Raw genomic sequence first — 27,112 nt, 5'->3', positions numbered from 1 at the left:
GTGTTACAGAAAAGTGGGGAAGGGGTCAAGAGTGTGAGGGAGGGGCTGTAATTTCAGAGAGGGTGGTCGGGGTGGGCCTGGTTGAGAAGGTAACATTTAAGCAAAGGCTTGAAGGAGGGAGCCAGCCATGTTGATACTTGGCGTGCCAGTGGTGCAGGCAGGGAGAAACAGCCCGTGCAAAGGCCCTGAGGCAGGACGGTGCTGGAACAGCAGGGAGGCCTGTGTGGCTGAAGCAGAGTGAGTGAGATTGAGGGTGTTTGGAGACGAGGACAGAGAAGTAGTGAGCCTTAGATCATGTGGGGCTCTGGAGGCCTTAGGGAGGGCCTGATACCTCTCTAGACTGTGGGGAAACTGAGTCAGGAGCTCAGGATGGGTCATGAGTATATTTGCTCGGGTGGGATTTTTTCTTATCACGGAGCTACGGCTGCTGCTAGCAGATCTAAAGTGTGATTTCAGAAGCAAAGGGCTCATAGGCCTTGTGGGTATTTGGTTTCGACGGAAGAGGTGCTTAAAACAACGGCAACGTTTTGGGGTTAGTAGATGCAAACTATTACATGTAGTAAGGATAAAAAACAAGCTCCTACCATATAGCACAGGGAACTATATTCAATATCCTGTGATAAACCATAATGGAAAAGAATATGAAAAAGAATGTATGTATTGTTGTAACTGAATCACTTTGCTGTCCAGCAGAAATTACACAACATTGTCAATCAACTACACTTCAGTTAAAAACAACTACAGCAGCAGCAACAGCAACACAATAATAATAGCAGTTATGAAACACCTGAAGCCTTTCCTATGTGCCAGGCCTCTTCCCTTCACGAGTTCGTCTCATTGTCACGACCTCACTGGAGATGCTGGGGCAGCAGAGAAAGAGAGTCTGGAAGGAGGGGCTGGCTGAGTTCCAGCCACCGGGAAGGAGCCAAGACGGGGACTGGGGCCCAGGCCTTGTGTCAGACTTGATGTCATCACCACTGCTCCATCTATTCCTCAAACAGAGGGGGCCTGACTGTCCACCTCCCACCCCCAAGCCTGGTCTGACCTCTGGAGGTTGGGCAATTCCAGGCCTTCCCAGGCCTTACAGTCACCGCGCCTGGCCTGCACTTCTCCTTCTGGCCGAAGAGAGACCAGCCTAGAACTGATAGACAAACACTGGCATTCAGGTTCAAATTCCAGGAATTGCAGAATCAGTCTAGCAATGTGCCTGGCAACCCCAAATGAGGAGGTCCCTCTGAAAGTTGAGTGGAAAGGTGGCTCTGGTGTTTGGGGCACCTGGAAAGACAGTGGTGCAAGAGATGGAGGGCCTCTGTGAAACAAGTCAGACCGAGAAAGACAACTATCATATGATGTCACTCACATGTGGAATTTTTTTTTTTTTGGCTGCGCCGTGCTGCACGCGGATCCCAGTTCCCTGACCAGGGATTGAACCAGCGCCCCGCCCCGCCTCCCCGCGCCCCTGCATTGGAAGTGCGAAGTCCCAACCACTGGACTGCCAGGGAAGTCTCTCACACGTGGAATTTGAAAAAAAAAAAAATCACCAAACTCATAGAAAAAGGGAACAGATTGACGGTTGCCAGAAGCCAGGGGTGGGGTGTGTGTGAAGTGGGTGAAGGTGGTCAAAGTGTACAAACTTCCAGTTATAAAATAAATAGGTCCTGGGGAGGTAATGTACAGCATGGTGACCATAGTTAATAATAATACTGCATTGTATATTTGAAAGCTGCTAGGAGAATAGATCTTAAAAGTTCTCATCACAAGGAAGAAAAGATTTGTAATTATGTGTGGTGATGGATGTTAACTGCACTTATTGTGGCGATCATTTTGCAGTATGTACAAATATGGAATCATTATGTTGTACACCTGAAACTAATATACAATGTTATATGTCAGTTACATCTCCATACAAAAATATTAAGGAAAAGTGGCCAAGGGCCTCTGTGGGTGCTCCAAGGGAAGAGAGGAACCTGCATGGAGACCTTGGCTGAGAGGTGGAGGTGGGAAGTTGGCTGTTCCCTTTCAGACTAGGGAGGGCCAGGTGTTGCTTGGAAATGCTTATTTTTGTTTTGTGGGTTGCGGCTCTGTAGGAGGCTACATTGGAGGGAAAGGCTCTGAGGTTCAACAGCCTGAAAGATACAGGTCTGGGTGATCTAAAAGGCTCTAAGCACCAAGAAGCTCTCCACAGCGTGGTGACTAAACATGGCGCCAGGCAGCCTGGGTTCAAATTACCACTGCTACCATTACTATCTGTGTGACTTTTGGCAACTTGCTTAATCTCTCTGGGCTCCAATGGCTACATCTGTAAAGTAGAGATGATAATACTTCCCTCACAGGGTTGTTGGGAGCACCATTTGTTAAATAAATATGATTCTGGGATTCAGGCTCCACCCACACCGCCCCTTCTCCCCAGCCAGGGCTGTTGGAATGGATCCCAGAGAACGAAGCTCTTCTGTGCCATGAAGACATTTGTTTCCGGGAAGCTACAGCCGTTAGAAAGAGCCAGGGATGATTGCAAAATCACAGGGTACTCATTATTGATTCATTATCTATCTCCTGCTCCCAACCAGAACATAAAATCCAGGGGAGTTGGGACTTTGCCCTTCGTTTTGTTACCCCAGCTCTAGGCCCTGGAACAGTCCTGGCACCCAGGACACATCAGCTGAGGGAGTGAGAAGGCTGTGCGACAATCTCAGGAGTCAGCTGGACTTGGTTCAAATCCCATCTCCAGGCACCTTCTTGCTGTGTGACTTGGGGCTCGTTACTTAACCTCTCTGGGCCTCAGATGCCTCATCTGTAAAACAGGAGGTTTTTTTTTAAAGAAAAGGAGATAATGGATATGAAAGTGTCCAGTGTCCAGCACCCAGCAGGGGTAGGGTTAGTGTTAGTGTTTCCCATCACTATCATCCATCATCGTCCTCCTTCTTCTGCACTGGGGGTTTATTCTGCATCCTTGGCCCATTGCTGTGGTCAGGGTATATCTTGTTAAATAGAACCACAGGCACACGGCGTGTCATTTAGGTGGTGTTATTGAGGGGATCAGGCCTCTCATCCTGAGGACCTGTTTTTCCCTGCAGTTAATGGGCCACCCCCCAAGCAGGTAACAAAGTTCTCACTCTAGGCAGGCCAGGAAAGTCCCCACTTGCTACTTCTTCTGGGCCTGGTGAAGACAGAGGTCTGGCTAGTTTGGGGACAGTTTCCCACACCTCCAGGGGAAAGGCTGACCCATGTAATTGCAGGTTTGGGGAAACTCACCCCCAGGGCCTCCACCTGGGCCACTGTCTGTAGGTGCCATCGCTTTGGTGCACCAGGCAGGTAGCATTGCCAGATAGAACAGAGAACGCCCAGTTAAATGTGAGTTTCAGACCAACGAGTGATTTTTTTTTTTTTTTTTTTTTAGTTTAAGTATGTCTTGTACAATGCTGAGAATATATTACAAGTCTGCAACACTGCAACATTCGGGACATACTTATACTAAACAATTACTTGCTGTTTATCTGAAATTCAAATTTAACTGGGAGTCTTGTGTTTTTATTTGCTACATCTGGCAACTCCACCAAGGCCTCTCTCTGCCCCTGAATTCACCCCATTTCAGCTCCAGCTTGGCGGCAGCAGCAGAAGCAAAGGGCTTATCCAGGGCCAGAGTCCGGGCAAGGGCAGTGAGCTAGGATCTGGGCATAGGGAGGACGTCGCCTGTCCCCGGCCTCAGTTTCCCCATCTGTGTAACTCAGCAGGAAGAATCTCAGCTGCACAGGGCTTTTGCGAGGATGAATCGTGTGATGTGTGTGGGAAACGTATTTTGGAAATGAAAAAAGTGTTATGGAAACATTAGTTACCAGAATTCATTGTTATGAATAACACAGATCAGTCAGTGGAGGCTGTTTCTAGCAACTGGTTTCCTTTTTTTTTTTTTTTTGGTTTCCTTTTTTGAAAATTAGTTTTCCTAAACCAGCAATTTGTGTTTGTTCTTAAAATGTTAGAAAATGGAAAGTAGCAAAAGGAGAAGAAAAATCCTTAATTCTCCTCACTCAGAGACAACTATTTATCACGTTCTTTTATCCTTGAAAAAGTGTGAAGACATTTTTCCAGGTGTATGTATTCTTTTTTTTTTTTCCTTTTTAACAAAAAATGGGATTATAGCCTGCATTCTTTCATGCAAACTGTTTTTCTCCCCTGGCTGCTGAAATTTCAGAATATACCCAGAGGACGTCTTCCCCTTTCTGTCTGGTTCATGTGATGCCAGGGGTGTTGGCATATAATGTGTCCACTTCCCAGATCTTGTTCTGGGCCCTTTCAGGTTAGAGTACAGCTGCAAAATCTTCAGTGGGAAGAGAAACAGTCACAGATGTATGTATAATGGCCCCCCCCTCTGCTATGTCCTCACAGAGCATACGTGAGATGCCGGTTTACTTTTATTTTTTTAATTGAGATAAAATCACATAATATAAAATTTAACATTTTAACCATTTTAAACTCTACAATTCAGTAAACTTCACAATTCAAAATATTGCACAACCTTCACCATTATTGGCTTCCAGAACATTTTTAGCAACCCCCAAAAGAAACCCCATACCTATTACCCCACTCCTTCCAGCCCCTGGCAACCACCAATCAGCTTTCCGTATCTATAGAGTTTTCCTATTCTTGAAATTTCATATAAATGGAATCATATGATATGTGACCTTTTGTGTCTGGCTTCTTTCACTTAGCATCATGTTTTCAAGGTCCATCCACACTGTCACAGGTATCAGTATTTCACTTCTTTTTATGATCAAATAATATTCCATCATAAGGGTATACCACATTTTGTTTATCCGTGCATCAGTTAGTGGACATTTGGGTTATTTCCATCTTTTGATTATTGTGAATAATGCTGCTATGAACATTCCTGTACAAATTTTTGTTTGGATACCTGTTTTCAATTCTTTTGTTTATATACCAGGGGTAGAATAGTGGCTGCACCATTTTATATTCCCACCAGCAATGTATGAGGGTTTCAATTTCTTCACATCCTCCCCAACACTTGTTATTTTCCATTAAAACAAACAAAAAAATTTTTTATGACCACCATAGTGGGTATGAAGTGGTTTCTCATTGTGGTTTTGATTTGCATTTCCCTGATGACTAAAGATGTTGATCATCTTTTCATGTGCTTGTTGGTGTTTGTATATCTTCTTTGTAGAAACGTCTATTCAAGTTCTTTGCCAATTTTTTGTTTAAGTTAAATTTCTGTGTGTGTGTGTGGTAAAATATACATAACATACAATTTATCATTTCAACCATTTTAAGTGTACAGTTCAGTGGCATCAAGTACATTCACAATATTGTGCAATCATCACCACTATCCATCTCTAAAACTTTTTTTAAAAAAAGACTATTTTTTAAAAGCAGTTTTAGGTTTCCGGCAAACTTAAGAGGAAGGCATGGAAAGTTCCCTTATACCCCCTATCCCCACAAATGCATAGCCTCCCCCATTATCAACATACCCCACTAGAGTGGTACTGAGACAGGCTGGGACCTGGGACTTGGGACCCTTTGCTGCAGTGCTTGCACCTGGACAAACGTCTCCTTGAGCAACAAAATACGAAGAAACTATATGGGACTAAAAATAGCTGTGTGCATGTGCACTTGGGGCAAATTATGGACAACAAGATACAAAAAGACCAAAAACCCAACTGCCACTTCTGAAGAGTCCCGAGCAAAAACAGGGTACTGTGCGTGCACCCTGCACACAACACCACCAAAAGGGTGGGCAACCACCCAAGCTACTCCTTCTGCCCAACCTCTGGCCCCGCCCCTACCCTCATCCCATATCAGGAATCAGCCTACCACCCCCCTCGGGGAGTGACCAAGGGCATCTGTTACTTGTTTTCACTCCCTCCTGCTGCAGCAGGAGCCCCAATAAAGCCTTACCTAAATTTCTTGTCTGGCCTCTTATCAATTTCTATTGATTAGGGAAGGCCAAGAACCTGATGGGTAACAGTATGTTTGTTACAATTGATGAACCTACACTGACACATCATCATCACCCAAGTCCATAGTTTATATTAGGGTTCACTCTTGATGTTGGACATTCAATGGGTTTGGACAAATATAATGACATGTATCCATCATAATATCATACAGAGTATTTTCACTGCCCTAAAATTACTCTGTGCTCTGCCTATTCATTTCATCCTGACCCTCACCCTCACCCTAATTCCTGGCAACTGCTGATCTTTTTACTGGCTCCATGGTTTTGCCTTTCTCCAGCACTTTTTCACCATCCCAATGCCCATTTAAAAAATTGGGTTGATGTCTTTTTGTTGTTGACTTGTAAGGGTGCTTTATAAAATCTGGATACTAGATCCTGATCAAATGTACGATTTGCAAATATTTTCTCCCATTCTGTGGATTGTCTTTTCACTCTCTTGATACAGGCATACTTTATTTTATGCTGCTTTGCTTTATTGTGCTTTGTGGACATAGCATTTTTTTTTTAGAAATTGAAGGTTTGTGGCAACCCTGCGTTAAGCAAGTCTATTGAAGCCATTTTCTCAAGAGCATTTGCTTATTTTGTGTCCCTCTGTCACATTTTGGTAATTCCCGAAATATTTCAAACTTTTCCATTACTATTATATTTGTTATGGTGATCTGTGATCGGTGATCTTTGACGTTACTACTAAGACTAGCTGAAGACTCAGATGATGGTTAGCAGTTTTTAGCAATAAAGTATGTTTAAATTAAGGTATGTACTTTTTTTTTAGACATAATGCTCTTGCACACAATAGACTATAGTAGTGTGTAAACATAACTTTAATATTCACTGGGAAACTAAAAAATTCGTGTGAGTCACTTTATTGCAATATTCACTTTATTGTGGTGGTCTGGAACTGAACCCATAATATAGCCGAAGTATGCTATTAGTGTCCTTTTATGCACAAAAGTTTTTAATCTTGATGAAGTTCAATTTATCTATTTTTTCCTTTTGTTGCTTGTGCTTTTGATGTCATATTTGAGAAACCATTGCCTAATCCAAGATCATGAGGATTTACACTTTTGTTTCCTTCTAAGAGTTTTACATTTTTTCCATTTTGAATTCATTTTTTTCTATAGTGTGAGGTAGGGATCCAGCTTCATTGTTTTGCATGTGAGTATCCAGTTGTTCCAGCACCACTCGCTGTAAAGACTCTTTTCCCATGGAATGGTCTTGATATCTTTCTCAAAAACCCATTGCCCACAGATGTATGGGTTTATATCTGGAATCACAGTTTTATTTCATTGGTTTATACGTCTATTCTTATGCCCATAACACATGCTTTGATTACTGTAGCTTTGTACTGAATAATAACTTTTGAAATTAAGAAGTGTGAGTCCTCCGACTTTGTTCTTTTTCAAAATTGTTTTGGTTATTCAGAGTCCCTTGCAATTCCATATGAATTTTAGTGCCTGCTTATCTATTTCTGCCAAAGAGGCAGTTGGAATTTAGACAGAGATTACACTGGATCTCTACATAAGTTTGGGGAGTATTACCATCCATGATGGTTAGTTTTATGTGTCAACTTGGCTAGGCTATAGTACCCAGTAATTCAAGTAAACGCTAATTTAGGTGTTGCTGTGAAGGTATTCTGTAGATGTGGTTAACTTCTACAACAAGTTGACTTTAAGGAGATTATTTTGGTAATTTGGGCCTTATCCAACCAGTTGAATGGCCTTAAGAGCAAAATTGAGGTTTCCCAGAAGAATTCCACCTATGGACTAGAGCTTCAGCTCCTGCTCAGGAGTTTCGTATCTATCTCTCTATCTATATCTGTGTATCTATGTGTCTGTGTATCTATCTATCTCCGGTTCCATTTCTCTGATAGAACTCTGATAGACCACATGAATATCTTCCCATTTATTTAGGTCTTCTTTAATTTCCTTCAGCAACATTCAGTGAAGAAATCTTAAACTTCCTTAGTTAAACTGTTTTCTGCATTTTGTTTTTGTATTGTTCCTTACTAGTGTATAGAAATGCCACTGATTTTTGAAATGTTGATCTAGTATCCTGCCACTTACAGAACTTGTTTATTTGCACTAATAGTTTTTGTGGATTCCTTAGGATTTTCTATATACAAGATGATGTCATCTACAAATAGAGATAGTTTTACTCCTTCCTTTCCAATCTGGTTGCTTTTTATTTCTTTTTCTTGCCTAATTGCTCTGGCTAGAACTTCTAGTACAGTGTTGAATAGAAGTTGTGAAAGCAGACATCCTTGCTTGTACTTGATCTCAAGGGGGAAAGCATCCTGTCTTTCACCATGGAGATGATGTTTGCTGTGGGCTTTTCTTAGATGCTCTTTATCAGGTTGTGGAAGTGTCTTTCTATTCCAAGTTTGTTGAGTGTCTTTATATCTCGAAAAGGTGTTGGATTTGGGGGACTTCCCTGGCGGTACAGTGGTTAAGACTCCACACTTCCACTGCAGGGGGTGTGGGTTTGACCCCTGGTTGGAGAACTAACTAAGGTCCCACATGCTGTGTGGTATGGCCAAAAAATGAAAAAAAAAAAAAAGGTTTTAGATTTTGTCATATGCTTTTTCTGTGTCTACTGATGACACAGAAAAAGATGATCATGTGGCTGGTTTACTTTTCTTCCCTTCTTGGAAGCGTTGGGTTGGAAATTCCAACTCTGTGGTTTTTTTCAGGGATCACAAAAGGGTTACAGTTTTATAGCTCTCCCCATAAATAATCGCAAACTCACGGATGCAGTAAGTATTTAGGACAGATGAGAAAACAAAACCAGCTCCTGTTGTGGCTCAGCAGTTGGGGGGAGAAAAATGAATGAAGATGGCTTAGCAATGAGTAAAAGAGAAGGAAATTCAGGTGTGCGATTGCTTTTCCCTCAGTAGAAAGGAAGAAGGAAAGAAGAGGATGGGGGAGAGGGAAGAAGGAAGGAAGGAAGGCTGTTTCTTCAAGATTTTGCTCTGACAGATTTTCTATAGGGCTCACCTCTTGCTATCAATGGTCTGTGATACTCTGGGTTAATGTCAAGACATCAGGTGTTGGGCACAATCCAGCTTTCTCTATAGTTTTAAAACAGGAAAAGATTGGCATCACTAATAACATCTACGTGGCAACTTCTCATGCTGGGGAGAACTTTGAAATCCCCTCCTTTAATTGAGTAATACGTCCAGGGCTGGTAGTAATACGTGGCTGCTGGTAGCTGGGTCCACGTGGTGAAAGGTGGTAAGAGCTTTGGGCAGGAAAGAAGGGGACAGTTTGCTGTAAGACACTGGGCAAGTCACTCTCTGCCTGGGTCTCAGTGTAAAGGTGGGGAGGGTCCCACCACCAGAGGAGTTCTGGGATCCAGGTCTATGAATCCGCAACGGGGATCCTAGGCTCCCCGCCCAGGTGGCTTCTCTCTAGGTAGCCACGTTAGGGTTCCGCCCATTCTCCAGGACTCTGCACTCTTAAAGCCACATCAGCTCATCAGTGCCCTGTAATGACTTCCCAGGGGGCCCTGCTGGGTCAGGGCTGCTATCATTACTGTAGCAGCATAATGGGGGCTCTTATCAGATACGCAGCACCTGTTCAGGGGCAGAGGGTTTTGCTGGAACAGTAGTTACTGATTTCCAGTTTTCAGTGATGGAGTGAGAAAGCACCTAGGGGCCACGGGCCACCCTGGGGGCATACAAAGTACAATAGTTACCAGATAGGGTAAGTTTTTTTTTTTTTTTTAACATCTTTATTGGAGTATAATTGCTTTACAATGGTGAGTTAGTTTCTGCTTTATAACATACGGTAAGTTTTATTTAACGCAATCTGTGTTAAACGCTTTGCCTGCCTTAGCTTACCTAATTCTCCCGTAGATCTTATGAGATATGCACTGTTATGCCCATTTTACAGATAGGAGACTGAGGCTCAGAGAAAGTGGGCACTTGGCCAAAGGCACATAGAGCATCTTGGGCTGTCTGGATGCGTCTGAATGTACAGAAATTTGTTATGGGGAGAGAAGGGCCGCCCTCCGGAGGGCAGGGAGCGCTGGATCCCTTGGCGCGGGATCTGGAACTCGAGGGTGGGGGTCCGCGTAGTCTGAGGGTGGGGAAGAAGGAATGCCAGACATGGGGGACCCATGCGAGCCGGGGAGAGCAGGGGGTGGAAATCAGGAGGGGAGATTCAAGGGTGTCCGGGCACGTGGCGGGGATCGACGAGCAGGGGCAGAATCCGAAAGGGGAGACACCAGTATGGGGCGAGTGGGGTCTGGGCTGAAACTGGGGGTTCCAGGGAGTGAACGGGGTCTGGGGTGTAACCCGGGGTGTTTCGAGGGTAGTGGGAGATCGGAGGGGTGGAGGGGAAGGGCAGAAGCCGGAGGGTCGCAGGTCCCTGGCGGGCTCTCAGGCCCGGGTTAGCGGACCCCGCAGGTGGCTGGGCGCGGGTCCGGACCGCGCGCGGAGGCGTGGAGAAGCCGGAAGCCGAAGCCGCAGCGTCCCGCCCCGGCCGGTCCAGCTCCCGCCCCCGCCGCCCGGAGCTCCTCCCCGCCGCCCGCTCGCCAGCCCTCCAGCCTGCACCGCCAGCTCAGACCTCCCGGCTCGACTGGCTGCGCAGGCGGCGGTGAGTGCGGCGCGGGAGGGCGGGCGGCTGGGGCGCGGGTGGGGGGCGCGGCTGGGGGCGGGCAGCGGCCGGGGCGCGGATCGGGGGTACCCCGGGCCGGCGGTGGGGAGCGAGCGGGCTCCGTGCGGCGCGAGCACCTGCTCCGGGCTCCACGCGGGTCGTGGCGGCCGGGAACCCTGACGGGTCCCCGGGGTCGAGGTGGGGTGGAGGGCGTCGAGGTCCCGCCTCGATCTTCCGTGCGGGCCCGGTGAGGCCGGGTTTCCAGCCTCTCGGCGCCTGTTCCCGCCGCGGGACGGACTGGTTCCGTTCCTGCTCTGCTAAGTGGGCAGATCGCCCGCGGATCGCGCGCGGAGGGGTCGTCCCGCCCCAACCTGAAAGCGCGCCCCTTCCTACTCGCGGGGCCGCCTCCCCGGAGAGAACTCCCCGAGGCTTTTCAGGAAAGTCTCGACTCGCTCTGGTGGCAGCTATCTCAAAGTTGAGATTTCCAGAATCCTCACCCGGTGATTCAGAAACAAAACCAAACAACAAACAAAAAAGCCCGACGAATTTCCGGACGCCGGTCCCAGAAATTCGACTTTTAGGGGCCACGGCATCTGCGTTTTTCCCCTGACTCCGGGGGTTCCCCGCAGGATTCAGGACGGCTCTCAGCCGGTGACTGTGTGGACACCCGAGGGCCTAGGGAGCCCCCGGCAGATGAAAATCCGGGACACAGAGCAGAGGGAGCCTGGGCCCTGGCTAGACGCCCCCTTCATGGGGGGTAAGGTGGGCACCCTGTGAGTGCAGGGCTGGGCCGGGACCCCATCCACTGCCGGTGCTGGATGGATGCCAGTGGCACATGCCGGCGAGGTGGACATCGCCCCTCCCTACCAAGATAGGCAGGTCGCCCCCTCCCCTCTGCTGTACAGGCCCCTGTGGATCTGGGCAGTGGGGTCATTGTTGTGCCAGAAGCTCTTGGTCAGGGTCAGGGGGAGGAGGTGATGGGAAATGGGTGTATTCTGGAAGGGCTGTGCATTCCAGTGATCCGGCCAGCTGGTCTTTGAATAGTTTTCTGGTGGCTTTTGTGCTTCCGATAAGTGGGGCTGATGTCATTGCCTGTTGGACTGAGCTTTGGTGGCTGGGAAATCCAGTTTCTGGAAGCCACAGGACCTTCCCATCTTAGCCCATCAGGGTAGACTCTCCCACCGGTCTTCCCAAGGGGAATAAATCCTTGGCCTGGTGAGCTGGCCCTGGTTCAGGCGCTGTCTGGAACGCAGGTTGGCCCTGCAGTTCCCCTGGGACCCTTTTAAAGAAAGACATGGTTTGCATTAGTGTGTGCTTGACTGCCTCCCTTACCTTCCTACTCCCACCCCAAGACGTCTCTGGGTGACTCTTTTAAAATGGGACTAACCTGGATGCCGTATAGTGGGATGAGCTGGTATCTGGGACTCCACCAGCATGTTTGCTTTTATCACAATTGGCTCGGAGTCCAGAGAGCAGGTGACTTGCTCTACCTGGCATAGAATAACACCCATGCTGCACTTGGCTTACCTCTCAGCCAGTCCTTGCTCTGGAATTTAAATGTGCACCAGACTCTCTAAGAAACATTTATTGTAGATCTACGATGGGAGAGGCCCATCTTCCCTCTTTCCTGTTACTTTAAGGCATGAGTAATGCGTGCTTTTATTCAAATTTGTAAAAGTATCCTTGTTGTAATGTTTTCGTGGATTAAGTGACTCGGTGATTGATCTGAGATGGAGAATCAATTTCTGAAGTCTCTAAAATACTAGATTGAAGTCATTTCGCTGTCTCTGGAGAGTAAACTTCCCTTTGTTCCTGTGGTCACTTTTACGGGATAGCTGTGGGGAAATAAAGTGCTACCCTTGCCTCGTAAAGGACACAGAAGAAATGGCTCCCGGTCCTGAGGGGTTTATGCTGTGGGTGGAGAATGGAAACACACACAGGTGAAAAGCCAGTGCTCAGCAATGCCCTTGTGACTCTGGAAGGATTGAAAGGAATGGAAAGGAGGGAGCTGTGAGCTGGGGGCCAGGTTAGTCAGGGAAAGTTTCATAGAAAAGCAGAGGCCTGAGTACATGTAGCAGAAGGTACATGTGGACTAGACGGGCAGCATTCCGAATGAGCAGAAGGGGCTCAGCAAAGCTTCGGAGGAGGCACAGACTAGCCCATAGTTGAGGACAGTAAAAGGGGAACCACTGAGAGCAAAGGAACCGGAAGGCCTAAGTTCATTTTCAAGGAGATAGGGCATGCTTTTTGGCCATTACCCACAACCAGAGGTGCTATGGTGCCACTCTGAGAACGGGAGTATGCCATCAGGGACTTAAAATTCTCCCACCGAAGATGAATCAACCCCAGCTACAGTGACGGTGGAAAAAGCGAGATCTGACATGAAGTCCTAGAGTCTTGGCACCGTGACTTGTCCTTATTTGTGCTTTTACTGCAACAAAAATAGCTCAGTGGGCGAGGTGGTCCATCTCATCATGCAAATAAGGCCTCCTTAACTCTGCGTACTTCAGTACTGACGTGTTTATGGTGTCTTTGGTGCCCATTTGGCCCCCCCATGGCCTGTTCTGAACTTGACTGGTGTTTACTTATCTTAACATTGTTATTTGAGTTCTAAGTGGTACTTTCCCGGGTTCTCACAATTTCATCTTATTGTTTGCACTCTGGGCAGTCAGGATTACACTTTGGTAGGGAATGAAGTTGTCCCTTAGCCGCAGGTTATTTCAGCAGAAGAACTGTGTGTAGTTTCATAGGGTTTAAGGCCTGGACAGAAGAAAGGAAATATCAAGGGTGTCTGTGTGGTGATTCCCTGTTCACCTAGTAGGTAGGAAGTTAATTCACCAAGATCGGAAAAGCCAGAGGCACTTTCTTCTTTGTGGGTGAAGAAGGTAACTTCAGGGAAAATGATGATGGAGAATTGAAGCTTACTTAGCTCATGGAGTTTTAGAATTGACAGCGTTCCTGGGGTAAATTTAAGAGCTTCGCATTGACTTGCCCTAACCTTGATTCCAGGGAGGTTATTCATAAAGGCTGCATTGATAGTTTTTAAAGTTATGTAAAAAATAACAATATTACAGAAAGCGTGAAAGATAAAGAAGATTATCAGGTATAATCTCACCCTGTGAACGAAACAACTAGCATCAGTTTTCCTTATTTGGCAGTTTTATCTTTTGTCATGGTGCCTGCTTTTTTATGAAATTGTAATCAGGGTACATATCATTTTGTCTCCTGATGTAGTCCCATTAATATTCTCATTGTGCTGTTTCATCAAAAACTATCATTCATGTGGAAACTGGGGATGTGGTTTCACCAGGAATCCAGGGGGAAATTGCCCTCTCTGATTCTGGGGGAGCAACCCAGCTCCCCAGTGGAAGGATTTTCCATTCTACAAATCACTGTAATTTGTAGTTATGCCATCTTTGAACCTGGCTCTCAGATTGTGGTCACTTTATCTTTGACTTGTGAAACAGACTGAATTAGAAGATGTCATTTGAAAACATGTCTCTGAAATCTTTCCCTGTGAGCTTTGGTATTTTTGAACTGAGGGAGACCGAATCTGAATTTGTTTTGGGGTCCATTAGCCTAAGAACCTTAGTGTAATTTCTCACTTCCTTTCCCAAAGAGAGTTGGAGATCCCAATTTCCCCTTTTGTCTAAATTCTTCCTCCTTACTGACTGAGCGTTTAAGAAGCACCATTTGCCTGGGACGTTTTCTGGTGCCATAAACGGGTTAAATTACATTACAGCAAACACAGCGTCGCAGAATCTTTGTGTTTTAAAGATTGCTAGCCAGTGGCCTTTAGTTTAAGAATTTTGAACAATATTTGATTGGCTAAATGTAGAAGTCAGATAGTTCGTTAGGGTTTTTGAAATCAGGTTTCACTTGTGCTCACATTATTGTAAAGAACATTTTTCTCTAGAGACTGTGAAAGACCAGCTCTCTTTGACCTCCTCAGCTGGTTCTCCACCTTGTGTACAAACTAGACTGTTTTCTTAGGGGACCTGACAATTTGCATGTGTGTGTGTGTCCTTCTTTTGCTGAAGGAATGCCTTTTTTTCCTGGGGTCATTTCTGTGATGTATACTCGGAGCAAGATTCTTTTCTGGGGCCGGACGGTGGGGGCAGAGAGTGGAATTGAATAGTCTTCCTCTTTTTCTTCCTGAAAGAACTGATCTTAGAGGATTAAGTTGGTGGTGAAAAAGCTGCTTTATCTTCTCTCTGAAGGCTTTGCCCTTTTGTATGTTGATCTGATACCTAAATCTAGAAAACAGGAGGATATATTTTTAGAAGAGTTTATCACCTACCTGTGGTTAAAACCACTTTGTGAGAGTTTTAAAATCTATCTTAAGGGAGGGGGTACAGATCTGTGGCCGGGAATCAGTGTGCATTCAGCTGGGAGGTTTGGAGATTCATTAAACTCTAAGGCCCATTTGCTTAAATATGGTGATATCTATCTATCTATCTACCTACCTAAGTATCCATCCACTCATCCTCAGTGAGAAATAATAGAAACCCTGATCATCACCCCCGCCTCCACTTAACCTTTCCCATTTAACCAAAATACACTTGAGAAAAAAAAAAAACTTAAAAAAGTAAACCTTAAAATTTTTTTTGTTTTTGTTTTTAAAAACTGAACTTGAATGCTTTTGAGTGAAGCCTGCCTGCTCCAGTTCATCTTATAGTTTAATTTTAGATTTGCAGGAAAGTAGCAGTTAGTGCAGGAGTTCTCATCTACCCCTCACCCAGTCGTCCCGTCTACCCCCCCCCGCCCCCCCACAACATCTTACATCATCACCGCAGGACATTTGTCAAACTAGGAAACTGACATTGGTACCTCACTGTTAATCACATTCCAGACGTTATTTGGAGTTCACCAGTGTTTCCGCCAATGTCCCTTTTCTGTTCTAAGATCCCACCCAGGGTACCATACTGCATTTAATCACCCCATCTCCCAGTCTCCTCCGGTCTACTACGGTTTCTCAGTCTTTCCTTTCCTTGTTTTTCATGACTTTCTGGAGAGTACCGGGCAGAGATTTTATAGAATTACCCTCACATTGGGTTTGTCTGATGTTTTTCTCATGATTGCACTGGGGTTATGGGTTTGGGGGAAGAAGGCCACAGAGATGAAGGGCTCTTTGCATCACATCACATCAGGGGGTACGTGATACCCACGTGACATTGCTAATGATGTTAACCTTTGTCTCTAGGTTAAGGTGGTGTTCGCCAGGTTTCTCCATTGTAGATAGTTACTCTTCTTCTCTTTTCCTAGACTATTCTTTAAAAGCAAGGTACTAAATCCAGTCCACACCTAGGAGAGGGAGGGGCTAGATTAAGCTCTACCTCCTGGAGGGAGGGGGCTTCTACACATATCATTTGGAATTCTTCTGTAAGGAAGATTTGTCTTCTTTATTTAGGAAATACTTCTCTAGTTATAAGATAAGTAAGTACTCGGGATGTAAATGTATAATAAAGGTAATTAATATGGCTGTACATTATAAATGAAACTTATTAAGAAAGTAAATCCTAAGAGTTCTCATCGCAAGGCACAGAATTTTTTTCCTATTTCTTTAGTGTTGAATCTTTATGAGAGGATGGCTGTTCACTGAACTATTGTGGTCAGCATTTCGTGATGTATGTAAGGCAAATCATTATGTTGTACACCTTAAACTTACACAGTGCTGTATGTCAGTTATATCTCAAACTGGAAAAGAAAACTACCCCCCAAAAATACACTCTTTCAAAGAACGTGCACTATAGATTCCCCCATCGTATGTGGGATATATATACGCCATATGTGCGCATGAAATCTCAGCTCTGCCAGGAGGTTGTCTGTGCATTGCTTTCTCTAAAGCTCTGGGGGATCCAGAGAAACATGGAAGATAGCCCTTCCCTGGAGGGGTGTAATGCGGTCCAGTTAGGGAAACAGAATCTAATTTGCAGACAGGAAGCAATTAGGACACAGGGGGAAGGCTTCTGTCATCCAGGGCTGGGTTGTACAGGATAGGCAAGGGGAAGCGGGGCATGCCTTAAAAGACTGCAGTAGCTAACGTTTACCACCCTGTTCTCACCTTAAGTCTTGCTAAAGGCAAGACTGTTCTATAATTTTCAAAGGTATGACAGTTATAAAAGCTACAGTCATCTGGACTATGGCCAGAATTGAGAAAATAAGCAGATAGGAGTCTCCCAAGTAACGCAGGTATTTATCATCAAGATAAATGCCCAAGCTTGTTTACTTTCCTCATGGGAGGCACCCAAGGAAACTAGTAATTCATACTTTACACAGAGTTCTTACACACTGGGTTCTGGTTTTCCAGTTCTCGGAAGCTTTGAAGCAGCAAATGGAGGAGTAGGGTGGGGGCTGCCAGCAGCCTGGGGTATCACAGAACCACAAGATGGTGACACAAGCATTTCCCTTCCTCCCTCCCTCCCTCCCTCCCTCCCTCCCTCCCTTCCTTCCAATCTTCTTTCCCTCCCTCTCTCTCTTTCTCTCTCTCTCTTCCTTTCTTTCTTGACTTTAAGAAGGCAGAGAGAAATAATAGGGGATCACTTTAGAAAATGGTTAAGAGATTTTCAGGGGAGAGATATTGAAAAAGGGGCCTCGATCAGAATGAAGCAACACCAGAAGTTATGAGACTGGAGTTTTTGTTGTGTTGAGACGTGATCTGGGGAGAAGACCCCTTGGCTATGGGCCTTTGGGCCTTTGATGTGTGTTTATACTGACGGGGAGTTGTTGGATGGCTTCTGCTGTGGTTGCTTTCTCCTGGTATTCTAGGTTTTGAGGCTTATTTTTAGAATCTGAATTCTCCCTGGCAGGAGTTGAAAACTTTGGGGGGCTTTTCAAGTCGCTCTTGGGCTGCTGGTTAATGAAACAGAACCTGCGTGAGGGTCCCTCCCCAGAAGGTCCAGCCTGGTAGCCTGGTCCCCACCTCACCTGGGCCAGGCTCTTTGTTTTTTTTTTCTTGGCTGTGCTGTGCGGCATGCGGGTCCCCGACCAGGGATAGGACCTGCCCCCCTTGCAGTGGAAGCGTGGAGTCTTAACCACTGGGCCGCCAGGGAAGTCCCAGGGCCAGGCTCTTGATGGCGAAAGTGCTCCTGTAACCCGACCCCACCCTCCTGGCCAACCACTGCTCACCCCCCCCACAGGACACAGGTGTGCCTGCCTCTGTGTCTTCTGCCATACTGTTCACCCCCCTCCTGTTCTGCCCTCGCCTGTGTCCTTCTCTTGTCTTAGACCCTCCACTTGCCTTAGAATCTAGGCTCAGTTTCCCCTTTGCGTTTGCTCCCATATCTCCCCGTGTTGGTTAACTTTGCCTCCCTAAATGGGTTCCTTAAGGCCAGTGAGGGAGGGTCCATGCCTCCCCAATCCCACATCCGCCATCAGCCTTCAGAACCTCCCGCCTGAAAAATGGATCATAGCATAATATGTGAAGAGAAGAATTTTATTTTGGCCAATAGGATGTTGTTAGTACAGATTTGGGGCTGATGTAGCAGAAACGGTGGAGTGCACATCTTTTCACCAAAGAGAAGTAATCAGTAACTTTAATGATGACGTCATTTCACCCAGAGGTGGGAGGACAAGAGAGACCAACCTGGGGAGGGCAAATATGGGTTTGCAGAAGAGGCTCTTTTTCCCCATTTAAAAAAAAAGAAGTTTTGGGACTTCTCTGGTGGCGCAGTGGTTAAGAATCCACCTGCCAATGCAGGGGACATGGGTTCGAGCCCTGGTCCAGGAAGATCCCACATGCCAGTTGCAGAGCAACTAAGCCTGTGCACCACAACTACTGAGGCTGTGTTCTAGAGCCCGTAAGCCACAACAGCTGAGCCTGCGTGCCACAACTACTGAAGCCCGCACGCCTAGAGCCTGTGCTCCGCAGCAAGAGAAGCCACCTCCATGAGAAGCACGCGCACCGCAATGAAGAGTAGCCCCCGCTCGCCACAAGAGAAAGCCTGCGCACAGCAACGAAGACCCAACGCAGCCAAAAATAAATAAATAAATAAATAAATAAAATTTATTGAAATAAAAGGTTTAATGTATTTTATTTTAAATTTCATTAATTTTAAAACTTATTTTATTATAAATATATCATAATTAATATAAATAATTAAATTATAATTAATAGATTATAGAACTGTAAATTTTTAAAGTTATAAATATGTTTAACTTATTAATTTTTTCTTAATTTAATTTTCTGATTGTGTAATATTGCTATGGCTCAATATACAAAAGATCAACTTAGGGTGTAAGAGTGAAAAGCATTCATCTGGCTGCAGCCCCCAGTGCACCTCCCCCCTCTGCTTACAGGCAACCACTATTACCAGTTTCTTTGTTTCTTTTTTTTTCTTTTCTTTTTTTTTTCTTCTTTTTGGCCACATCATGCAGCAGTGAAAGCGCGGAGTTCTAACCACTGGACTGCCAGGGAACTCCCAGTTATCAGTTTCTTGTGTATCCGTTTGGAGGCATTTTATGCATATTTTACAAAGAAATACATACATCCTTCTTCGTTGTACCCAAATGATGGCCTATGACAATAAACACCATTTGGGCTTTTTTCATGCACTGATACATCTCGGAGATAACTGCGTTTCTGCACATGACCTTCCTCATTCTGTCTTTTTTTTGCGGCTGCGTTGGGTCTTCGCTGCTGCGCACGGGCTCTCTCTAGTTGCAGTGAGCTGGGGCTACTCTTCATTGTGGTGCACAGGCTCTAGGGCACGCAGGCTCAGTAGTTGTGGCACACGGGCTTAGTTGCTCTGCAGCATGTGGGATCTTCCCGGACCAGGACTCAAACCCGTGTCCCCTGCATTGGCAGGCAGATTCTTAACCACTGCGCCACCAGGGAAGCCCCCCTCATTCTGTCTTGATGGTTGCATACCATTCCCTTGTGTGGATGCGCCATAACTGGTCTACCCAGGCCTCTGCTGATGGACAGTTAGGTGGTTTCTGGCAACATTGCAGTGAGTACCCTTGTGTGCTCATCATTTTGTCGCTGCACCCACGCATGGGGTCAGCTGTGATACAGATTCCTAGAGGAGGAATTGCTGGGTTAAAGGACTCATGCATGTTAAATTTTGGTAGATGCTTCTGTTGTGTGAGACTCAGGTTACCTTCCTACCGGCTCTGGGAGAGAGGCCTGTTCATCCACACCCAGGCCAGCTCTGTGTACGATCAAACCCTGCTCTTTGCCGGGCTGAAAATGGCAAATCTAATGATGGGTGAAAAAGATCTTGGTATCAGTTGTGGATTTTTTTAAACACAGACCTTTCGTTTTATTTATTTATTTATTTATTTATTTATTTAATTGACGTATAATCGATTTACAATGTGTTAGTTTCTGGCGTATGGCAAAGTGATTCCGTTATACATGTATATACATATTCTTTTTCATTATGGTTTATTACAGGATATTGAATATAGTTCCCTGTGCTATACAGCAGGTCCTTGTTATTTATCTATTTTGTGTATATTAGTGTGTACCTGCTAATCCCAAACTCCTAATTTATCCCTCCCCACCTTCCCCCCTTTGGTAACCATAAGTTTGTTATCTCTGTCTATCAAACCTTTCACTTTAGAATAGTTTTAGATTTACAGAAAAGTTGCAGAGCTGGTGCAGAAGTGCCCTATGCTCCATCCAGCCTCCCCTACTGTTAGCATCTTACATCATCAGGGTGTATTCGCCACAACTAAGAAACTGACATTGGTAACTTCCTGTTAACCAAGCTCCAGACTTTTTGAGTGTCACCAGTTTTTCCACTGGATTCCATTCCAGGGTCCAATCCAGGATCCTACCTTTTGTTCGGTTGTCACCTGTCATTCTCCTTTGGTCTGTGACAGTTTCTCAAACTTTCCTTTTTCCATGACCTTGGCTGTTTTGAGTTCTGGCCTGGTCCCCTGTAGAAAGTCGCCCAATTTGGGTTTGTCTGGGGTTTTCTTGTGATGAGCCTGGGGTCAGGGGTTTCGGGGAGCAAGGCCACCAAGCCAGAGTTCCCTTTTCACTACGTCAGATCAGCAGGTGTGTGATGTCCACATGACTTCTCACTGATGATATTAAGCTTGACCATCTGTCTCTGAGTCGCTTTAACTGTATCTCCCTGCTTTGGAGAGAGATAAGCATCTTTCTGTATGTGAAGACTGGGTTGGCTGGGGTGGGGGTGGGGTGGGGGGGAGCTGTCCAGGGGTGGGTCGTGGTCAGCATGATGGGTGTGGGGTTGAGGAGTTCGGGGGACCGTGGGCATTGCGTGCAGACCCCCGAGTACCCGGGGACCTGCTGTGGACGGGCTGACGGGGAGGCACAGCCCCTGAAGGTAGAGGTGCAGGGCCAGGCCAATGAGGCAGTCCTTCCAGAGGAGATGCCAGCAGCCTTGGGAGAAGAGGACAGGAAACGGGAAGTGGGCTTGGAGGGGTCATGGCCAAGGGAGGAAGGAGGCTGGTGGTCAGGGGTGAATCCGTGGACACGGAAGAGAAGCAGGGAGCCACAGGGGCTGAGGACCCAGGCTGAGGGAAGACAGGGGTTTTGTTTTTTACCTTTTAATAAGGAAAGATTTGAACCAACCTAGAGATCAGGAGAGAAGCCAGCTGAGAGGGCAGGGTTGGCAGGAGGGGTCATTGTTGGAGCAAAGTCCCCCGGACGTGGCGGGACGTGGCGGGGTGGCCATACTCGTGGGCTTTAAGTGGAGTTTGAACCAGAGAAGGGCTCCTTCAGTACCGAGGGCGGGCGGACAGATGCCTGGGAGCTGGGGTGGGAGGTTGAGGGGCTCAGGTCTCTGATGGGGGGCACCTACCGTGGGAGGGAGAGAGCCCCCTTGGGAGTCTGCAGGGCCAGAGGGGGATTGGGCAACCTAGCTAGGAGGGGGCAGGTTTGTTTGCCCTGGCTGCTGTAACAAATTACAAGCCTAGTAGCGGAAATAACACGTTTATTATCCTACAGTCTGGAGCTCAGAAGTCCAAAGTGGGTGTCACTGGGTGACACTCAAGGTGCTGCATTCCTCCTCGAGGCTCTAGGCCGGAATCCATCTAGCAGCCGCCTGCATGTCTTGGCTCGTGGCTCCGTGGGCCAATTTCAAAGCCAATGGGCCTCTTCTCTCTTTCAGGCCCTCCTGCTTCCCTATTCTAAGGACCCCTGTGGTTGCCTCAGGCCCACCTGGATCATCTTCTCATCTCAAGGGCCTTAACTTCATCACAGCTGCAGAGTCCCTTTTGCCATTTAAGGCATGTTGTGGGGATTAGGATGTGGACAGCTTTAAGGGGCATTATTCTGTCTGTGCACTGCAGGTGGGAGGGTCAGACTGTAGGGGGTTTGGACAAACAAGTAAAGGCGTGAAGGTAGAGGCCTCAGAACAGGGGCATGTGGTGTGATGGGGTCTGTGCTTGGGTCCTCCTGCCTCCTGGCAGTGAGACCTCTGTGTCACTGAGGGCAAGTGACCCCCTTCCCCGGATTTTACTCTGCTTCCCTGTAAGTAATTAGAACTAATGCTTTTGTAGTGACCCGCGTGCCCAGTGTTCTGGGCACATCCAACTTGCAACACTGTGAAGGTGTGGGTACGATTGTTAGCCCATTTTCCAGATGAGGAAACCAAGGCACAGAGAAATGAAGCAACTCACCCAAGTTCACACAGCCTAGACGTGGCAGAGTTGGGATTTGAACCAAGGAAGTTTGGTCCCAGTTACTGCTGTTAAACATTCAACCTACCTTAAAATCCTATCGTCTTAATTTTCTTTGGACCTTTTTTGTTCCCCTCTCCGTGCCCCATCTGCTCACGTTCTTCCATGTCTTCTCTTTTCTCCAAATCACTGTTGGGTATTCAGCAGGCCAGGTCGTGGTCCACGTCATTCCTACTGACCCCTGAGAGGTGGGTGGTGCCCGCCCATGCTTGTAAATGACAGGCGACACACACACAGGTGTTTCTGAAGACCCCACATGCGACCGTATCTTGGGTACCAGGCAGAGACATCCCACCTGTAACATTTCTGAGCTCAGTGGCCGTGGCCTTGCTTCTCCACCAGGTCGGTTCCTGATCAGAGTTGCCTGTGAAGCCCACGTGTCTTGTACAATTTGCCCAAGGAGAATACTCAGAATCGGGCATTACCTCTCTGGCCTCCTCCTCCTTTGCTTTTGGACCCTGCCTGCCTGTCGGTCATTTCACCAGAAAGGATTGGGAGTGGGAAGAAAAAAATCACCTGAGACTCCTTAAGCCCCTCATCTGCCAAGAGTCCCCCTTCCATCCGTGCTGGTTATAAGTAAGCACTGAGGGTGGAGATGTCGCAAAGGTGTGAACTCCGTCCACCCCCCCTTCCACACGTGTCAGCAGCAGTTGCTGATGTTTATGGCATCTTGGGGTAGAAGCTCGTTAGAGCCTCTGAATTTTCTTGACACCCATGAGAAAAGATTGTCATTTTTGGAGAATGGTTGACACACCATCCATGTAGAACAAGTGGCTTCAGAGCCATGCCAAGGACCAGGTGATGAACATGGAGTGACAGGTGTTACTGAGTCTGGGCTGGTGGCAGCAAGGAGCCTGCTCATAAGTTCAGATCTTGGATGGATGGTGCAGCCGCAGGAAGCGCCTCCTTCTCACTCTCTTCTGAAACCCCAACCAGAACCAGCAGTGGTTGTCGGCAAAATTCAGGGGCGCCTTCTGGAGAGCCCGGGGACGAGCAGCCTCAGAAACTTGCATCAAAGAGTAAAAATGAACCGATCTTGAAGTTTAGAGACTGTGGCTTTTTTTGTCTCTTATTTTATCTTATTTGTGTTTGCTTGCCTCCACACTTCCCTTTTCAAGTTCTTTCCACCCACATCTTTTTTTTTTTTTTCTTCAAAGGGTGTGAGGAGAGCCCTTCTTTCTTTTTTTTCTTTAATTAATTAATTAACTTATTTATTTATTTATTTTTGGCTGTGTTGGGTCTTCATTGCTGCGCGTTGGCTTTCTCTAGTTGCGGCGAGCGGGGGCTACTCTTCATTGCAGTGCGTGATCTCATTGTGGTGGCTTCTCTTGTTGCGGAGCACGGGCTCTAGGTGTGTGGGCTTCCGTAGTTGTGGCACGCGGGCTCAGTAGTTGTGGCTCACAGGCTCTAGAGCGCAGGCTCAGTAGTTGTGGCGCACGGGCTTAGTTGCTCCATGGCACGTGGGATCTTCCTGGACCAGGGCTCGAATCCGTATCCCCTGCATTGGCAGGTGGATTCTTAACCACTGCACCACCAGGGAAGTCCCTCCACCCACACCTTGATCTTCTGCCTGGACATCACAGGGTGCCCTGTTGAGAAATACCATTCTCCCCAAGGAATTCTGGAGGAAACAAAGGATTCCAGACCAATTAAGTGATTCCAGTCCTGGAGCATATTTGGCCAAATCCTCATGTTACCTTGAGCTGAACTGCGAGGCCATCTGTTATCGAGGCCTGTTGTTAGTAACATCTTCCTATAAAAAAAATACCTTTATTTTTGTCAGATTCTAAGTTGAAGCTCTTAGGGTAAGACCCTCCCATTTATGTCTGCTTCCGAATCTTGATGCCATCCAAGATGGGTCTTGGTGTCCTTTTTACACATAGGTATCCTTTTCTCCAAACATTTGTGGAAATATCGGGGTGACCAAATTGTCTTGGTCTTTGCCAGGGACTTTCCCAATTTAGGCACCAAAAATCCTGTATCCGGGAGAATCCCTCTGTCCTGGGCGAACTGGGACAGTGGGTTACCCTATGAAGCACCCATGATGTTTTGAGCTTAGTTCTAGGTGCTGGGGATGCAGATTTTAATAATTTCAATCCCTGCCCTTAAAAGGCCCACAGACTGGTTAGGAAGACGTCTTAGACGAGAAAGGTGCCCTGTGACAAGTACAGCAGAGAAGCATATGTTAATGACAGCTAGCACGTGCTGAGGGCATATGTGTCTCTTGTTGCTCTGGGTCCTTTTCGCAAGTGGATTCATTTAATCCTCCCAAGACATGAGGAAGAAGCTGCCAGTGTGCTCATTTTACAGATGGGAAAACTGAGGCACCAAAGTCATGCCCAGGGGAACTTTGATGTGACCATAGGCTGTCTGGCTCCAGACACTGCACCCTTGATTTCTGCACTGTGTAGAGAGAGGTTCAGGAGGAATTAGTTCTCCTCTGGGAAAGCCAGAGATCACCTCTTGGAGGAGGTGACAGCCAAGCAGGGATATGATGGGTGAGAGGAATTTGCAAACCCATAGGAAAGGAAGGAAATAGGGGGCAAAGAGGAAAGAGCATGCTTGGGGCATGTTTGGGGACATCCAAGCCAGGCTGCAGACACATCAATTTGCAACTGTGGTAGGAGGTGACGTGAGAGGCAGGGTGGGGAGTTAGGGGTCCAGCATGTCCTGGGAACCCCCTCCATCCCAGGCAACTCAGGACCTTAGGTCACCTTAGTCGGGGGGCACATTGGCCGGTGTCAGAAAGACCCCAATGGTCTCAATTTTAGGTAAACAGGCCACTGAATGCATTGAACTAAGGCTAGTGGTGGATTTGGAGGCTCAAATTGCAGGCCTTGGCTTGTGATATGGAGACGATAGATAAAAGATTTCTAGCACTGCCTTTTTCTTTCTTTCTTTTTTCTTTTTATTAAGGGTAACATTCACCAAACATAAAATTCACCGTTTGAAAGTGTACAGTTCAGTGGCAAGTAGTGCATTCATAGTGTTGTGCAACCATCACCTCCATCCAGTTCCAGAACATTTTCATCACCCTAAAAAGAAACCCCATACCTGTTTCCTCCCAGTACCCTCCCCTCCCCACCCCCAGCTCCTGCACCATTAATTGGTTTTCTGTCTCTGGATTTACCTATCCTGGGCATTTCGTATAAATGGATGGAATCATACAATGATTTCGCATCTGGCTTCTCTCACTTAGCATCATGTTTTCGAGGTTCATCCCAGCAATGTTTTGGAACCGCTGTATCAGTGATCGAGCTGGTCGGCCAGCCATCTCTAGGCTTCCCAGAAGTCAGGCCCCTGCCTCTGAATTTAGGATTCCAGGCAAACGCTGCCAGGCTGGGACCCCAAGTTATCCAGTGAACACCGGTGCAGGCTCAGACCGAGTACAATGACTCCCAGAGCTTGTGTGAGCGCCCGGAATAGCAGCTCCACCGGGGTGTTTCCGGGAATTCTAAGACTGTTTAGGCCGAGTTTTTTTAGGAACAAATCTGCTGCTGAAAGTGACTCGGAGTTTCTTCCTGTGTCTCGAGGTTTCAGGATCAATTCATTAATCTCAGCTCAAGGCGCGAAGATCACTGCGCCCACCAGCGTGGCTTCTCTCCAGGATTTTGAGGGCTTTTTGCTACTGTCTTTCAACAGCGATATTAAAAAGCCTGCTCTGAGACTCGGTTGGCATGGCCTTTGCCTTTTCTTCCCTGGGAGCTGCAGCAGGTGGCAGAGATATCCCAGCCCCCCACTGCTGCTTGAAGCAAATGTGGCATCTCAGAAGTTCTGAGATCTCCCCTTCGTTGCTTGTGTCCCCCAGGCGAGCAGGAACTGCTCTGTGGATATCTACCTTTGGCAGATCACTGACCTCCTGGACGCCTGATTCCCATGAAAGAAGTAGATCGTTTTGAACTGCAAAGTCCTCATGACAAAATTAGTTGGAGTCCATAATGGGCAGGTAGTTTTTTAAATCTCGTCTTGGGTGTGTGGTGTGAAAGTCTGTGTATATGCATCTTCACGGGTGCTAGGGAGGCAGAGAGAAAGGGGGTGACCTGTCGCCTCGGGCTCAAATGTGTTGCTTCCACTGAGAATTGATTTTCCTTTCACGTTTCATTGGGGGGGGGGTCAAAGTGTGCAAAACGAGCTGCTGATTGTGTCTGGATCTCCCAGCCTGGGAGGTATTTTGATGAGGTCTAAAGAGCTCCAGAGTCTGAGGGGCATGGGTTCAAACCACTCCCTCTGTGTAAATTTGGATAAGCCGCTCAACCTCTCTGGGCCCCAGTTTTTTCATTTGTAAATCGGGTTGATGACAACAATAATTCCTGACTCAGTGGTGTGGGAATGACATGGGATGATGCATGTAAGGGCGTGAATTACAGGGCCCGCTGTGGTAAAGTAAGAGCCCGTTTGGTTCATCTTAATGCAGTTGTGAATCTGGGATGGGGTGCGGAGTAGCAGTTGTGAGATGAGTAGTAGATTGTGCTCAGGCCAGGACCTCTGGACTCTGAGATGCCAAAATAAGGCGTAACCAGTCTGGTTATTTGGAACCCCTGAGCAACCTTTACTTTCTTCCTGGAGGGAGGGAGGACCCAGCAGATTCAAGACCCAGAGGAGTGACGGGTGCAGGAGGAAGTGGATGCCAGCCCAGCCCTGCTTGGCCCCAGTACAACAGAAGGGAGTGTCCCTCCGTCTGATCACCCTACCCCTTCCTTGTGGGGATCACCCTACCCCTTCCTTGTCCTCCTCCCTTCCTTGTGGCTCACGAGATTAAGTTGCGAGAGGGCTGGGCATGCCTGGAAAAGAACACGCAGATGTAAGGGATCCTAGGACTTGGTCCGTAAAAGGTTCAAAACTGAGTTCGGACAATTGCATTTCTGACACCAAGAAAGGAGGAGTCATATTT

General features: G+C 46.9%; 1 protein-coding gene across 5 annotated transcripts in view; it reads left to right on the top strand.

Annotated features, from left to right (window-relative positions):
- LITAF (lipopolysaccharide induced TNF factor) overlaps positions 1–27,112 on the top strand; it is a 112,668-nt gene that overhangs the window by 71,255 nt on the left and 14,301 nt on the right. The window contains exon 1 of one of the 5 annotated variants that reach the window (XM_036825837.1): positions 10,457–10,566. The exons of 3 other annotated variants lie outside the window; for them this stretch is intronic. The gene's annotated coding sequence lies outside the window, so the exon portion shown is untranslated. Of the gene's footprint in view, positions 1–10,456; positions 10,567–26,034; positions 26,168–27,112 lie in introns of those variants that run through there. One more of the 5 variants, XM_036825840.1, reaches the window with a different exon arrangement.

Source organism: Balaenoptera musculus, chromosome 15 (assembly GCF_009873245.2).
Source record: "Balaenoptera musculus isolate JJ_BM4_2016_0621 chromosome 15, mBalMus1.pri.v3, whole genome shotgun sequence".
In the NCBI taxonomy this organism is placed as follows: domain Eukaryota; kingdom Metazoa; phylum Chordata; class Mammalia; order Artiodactyla; family Balaenopteridae; genus Balaenoptera; species Balaenoptera musculus.
This window is presented reverse-complemented; position numbering and strand designations above follow the sequence as displayed.